Source organism: Rhinolophus ferrumequinum, chromosome 21, assembly GCF_004115265.2.
Source record: "Rhinolophus ferrumequinum isolate MPI-CBG mRhiFer1 chromosome 21, mRhiFer1_v1.p, whole genome shotgun sequence".
In the NCBI taxonomy this organism is placed as follows: Eukaryota; Metazoa; Chordata; class Mammalia; order Chiroptera; family Rhinolophidae; genus Rhinolophus; species Rhinolophus ferrumequinum.
In genome coordinates, this window is record NC_046304.1 from 27427219 (window position 1) to 27431372 (window position 4154).

The following is a 4154-nucleotide window of genomic DNA, read 5'->3' on the forward strand; positions in this document are numbered from 1 at the left end:
CAGACATCCCCACCATTTCAGATTCCACCTCCCTTGGAAGCCCAGCCAGTCCCTTCCTTGGCTGTCTGTTTTCACTCTCTCCCACTGACTTGGCTGTCATTCACAGCTGGACAGGTTGTTTTTTTCTCTCCTGGCTAAAATGCATTTCCTCTTATTGGTTTCCCAGAACATGAAACAAATAGACTTCTTGTCCTCACCAGGGCTCCATATGTCAATATTTACCCTCTCTGGAACTCATCCATTTGTTCTAACCCAGAGAAGAGAGGAACCTAAGTGTTCTGGCATAAGCCGTCCAGGCCTCCAGAGGGGTGTGTGGAGATGACAAAGTTTCTCTGACTGGCGTCCCTGGGCAGGATAGGACCTTGGGGGGTGGGGGGAAAAGGGGAATGGGAACATTGCCAGCCAGTCCCCTGCAAAGTGAGAAAGGATTTGTGGGAGGATAAAATGTCTGGGATGGTTTATGTGTTTTGCTCAGCAGACAGGAAGAGGTTCTGTTTTCTTCTCTAAGTATTTTGTAGGGGGAGGAGTCATCAGATGTTTGGTGGCTTTTGAGATTGTCATAACATCAGGGTTCTGAGTAGCAAACCTAGTACCAATGAGTTTTTCCAATTAACCACAGAAGTTGGGAGCTGAAGGGCTAGGTCTTGTTCAGGGCCTTCCCAGGAAGCACCCTGGTGGAGAGGGCAGAATGTTATCCCTCCCTTCTCCTCATTAATCAAAAATCCTTTTTTCAGGCAAGGCCATTCTCCCATTTCCCATCAGTGTTCTGTCTCTCCTTCCTTTCTTTTATCTCCCCCTTAGATATTCACTGAACACCTAGTATTATGTGCTTCCTGGTTTTTCCTTTTCTTACTCCCAATTCTCTTTCTTCCCAGTTAGCTTAGAAATGATGACTTTTGATAAGTTTGTTTCAAGTGAAAAAGGCGTCTTATCTATTCCCTGCTTTGGCAGGGTAATGTAGGGATAGGGCTGGGAAAGGTGACAGATCTCAGAGCTCAACCAAGATAATTTGACCCAAAATAAATCCTGAGATGGTCTGGGTTGTGATGGGGGAGATAAGCCAACTGTCATATAAGTCACAAATAAACTCAGGATTTTAAACAAAAGACGATCTTGAATTATTATCATTATTATGTGAGGAGTCTGATGAGGTATGCTTTGAGGTAAATCCTCAGAGAAAATACCATTCCAATCAAATGTCTTCTGTTGCCCAAGCAAGCCTGTGCATGCCTCGACACACAAACAGACAAGAACTAAGCAACAAGTGGAAATACGAGGAGTGCTGGATTGAGACTCAGCAAGCCAGGTTCTAACCTTAGGTTACTACTCACTGGCTGTGTGACCTAAGGAAGTCACTCTTCATTTGCAGGCCTGGTTTCCTTATCTGTAAAGATAACTGAGTCCACTAAATAATTGTGGGATTCCTTTAGATTCTGTTACTAGGCTTCTGATGTGAATTATCAAATCTGGTAGGACCTAGTACCAGTCTGCTTCTGCCCCATTGTACAAACTTGTGCAAGCCACAGATCCTCAGGTTTTCTTCATACACAAAGGGGATCAGAATCCTCTGTTATTCACTGTAAGGTCAGCTGGGATGGGTTTTTCTTTAGTTCTGAGGGACAACCAAAGTAAAAAAAAAAAATGAGAGAAATCTTGTTAAGAAAGGGGCAGAAAAATTCTGCTGGGAATGTGATCATTCTTTCCACCACTCAAGTTGGAAGCCATGGAGTCATCCTGGGTGCATTTACTCTTTTTTCTCTTCTCTTCCTCTTCCTTCCTCCCATCTCACTTCTGAATTCCTATTCATTTGCCCTTCATATGTCTTATGCATCTGTCACTTCCTTGCCTTCCCCACATCCTTCTTCTGCTCTAAACCACCTCACTTTTGTTTCATTAATCTCCCTGCCACACATCTTTCCACCCCATCCCTCCTCTACACTAAAGTTTTCACCACTGAGTTCCCCACTACCCCACGACATTCTCAAGTTTTAGCCAAGGTTGTATCCTGCCTGCCTTCCTATCTTTTCCAGTCCATCACACATCACTCCTCTACCCAAGCTCTCCATTCAAGCCAAATTAACCTACTCTTTTCTTCCCAACATGCTATGCACATCACTGCTTTTGTGCTTTTCCCTCTGCCATCTTCCATGCCTGGCTTGTTCACTTTCTTCTTGTCCAAGTCCAAAGTTTAGCTCAAACCTTAGCTTCTCCATGAATGCTTTTCTGTCTGCGAAGCTCCAGAGTGTATTATACGAGGTCTGGTAATTAAGTTCGCGAACTTGTTGCAAAGATGTTGCTAACCTTTTTTGATATCAGAGGGATTATTCATTATGAATTTGTACCAACTGGACAAACAGTTAACCAAGTTTACCATTTGAAAGTGCGGAAAAGGCTGCTTGAAAAAGTTAGACGAAAACAACCTGAACTTTTCATCAACAATTCATGGCTCTTGTATCACGACAATGCACCAGCTCACACGGCACTGTCTGTGAGGGAGTTTTTAGCCAGGAAACAAATAACTGTATTGGAACACCCTCCCTACTTACCTGATCTGGCCCCCGATGACTTCTTTCTTTACCAAAAGATAAAGAAAATATTGAAAGGAAGACATTTTTATGACATTCAGGACATCAAGGATAATACGATGACAGCTCTGATCGCCATTCCAGAGAAAGAGATCCAAAATTTCTTTGAAGGATTGACTAGGCGCTGGCATTAGTGCATAGCTTCCCAGGGGGAGTACTTCGAAGGTGACCCTAGTGATATTTAGTAATGAGGTATGTAGCTCTTTTTCTAGGATAAATTCGGGAATTTAATTGTCTGAACTCCTATATGGGTTATCTTTTTCTTCCCTTTGCTTTTTCTATTTATTATCTCGTTATGCATCTTTCCTGTTGCCCAAATTAGACCATAAACTCCTCAAGAGCTCTACATTATTTTGGGCTATCAATAATATTTGTTTTGATGATAAAGATGATGACACTGGTGTAAACATTACGTTGGCTTAACTTAGTTATTCAAATCCAAGTTCATGACTGTCAGTTCGAAAGCTTTTTCTGGAAACCCTTTCCTAGCCTGAATAAAATACTGTGTTTAAAGTGTAGTTAAAGGGTAGAATTTCTGGATTATTTTTTTCTCTTTTAAATTTTCCCCAACTTCGAGCCCCGCTGCCCATCCTAAGCTGCACAGACAGCTAAGATATCATGAGGAATATCTGGATCTTGGTCCTTTTACAGTTGGGAAAAACAGCAGGCTCAAGCCCCTTTTCGAGCCTTAAGGTGGAACTTCAACGCTTATTTTCCAGATGGCTGAAGAATCTTTCAGAAGCAGCAGAACACATGTACTCCAGTCTTGTAAAGTTGCATCCTTAGATATATGTGCTGGATGGAGGATGGAGTCCCGAATGGACATCCCTGGGAAGGCACCCACTCCCTTGCTAACTAGCCCAGCACTAATAGGTGGTAGCCACTGGGAGACAGGGTGTGTGCCCTCTGGGACTTACTGTAAATGGATGAGTTTTCACTATTTCTTCCTGAGGCTCCACCCAGATGATATGGGGGTGTACAAGAATAACTTGCTCTGGAAGATTGTGGTGGAGGCTGGAATAGGGTGAGGTATACTTGTGGTAATAGAATCCCTTCCACTCAGGTGGGAACCTGGGGAGGCCTAAGTGGTTAGCTGCCTGTCACTCTTCTCACAGCGTTAAGAAGAGGACAGAGGCCAGGGGAGGGGAGTGAAAAAAATCCTTACTGTTCCTCTTCCTTGTTCTTCTCTTAAGAAACACGGGCTGTTCAAGGTGCTATAGAATGTCCTCCTACTGTAAACAATGGGGAGAGGGCAATGCTTTTTAAACATTGCCTCTGACGTACCTCTGACAAAAGAGGTATATGACCAGGTACCCCTGGAAGAAACTGAGATTCTACAGTTTCTATGATAGCTCACATTTTTTAAAATAAAATCTTTATTTCAGAACAGTTTTAGGTTTACATTATTATTGGCTAGTACAGAGTTCCTGTATACGCATACCCAGTTTCCGCTATTATCGTTATCATCTTGCATCACTATGGTACATTTGTCACAATTAATGAAACAATATTGTTACATTATTATCAACTAAAAGTTCAATATCTCACATTTTAACTAAAAAAAAAAAA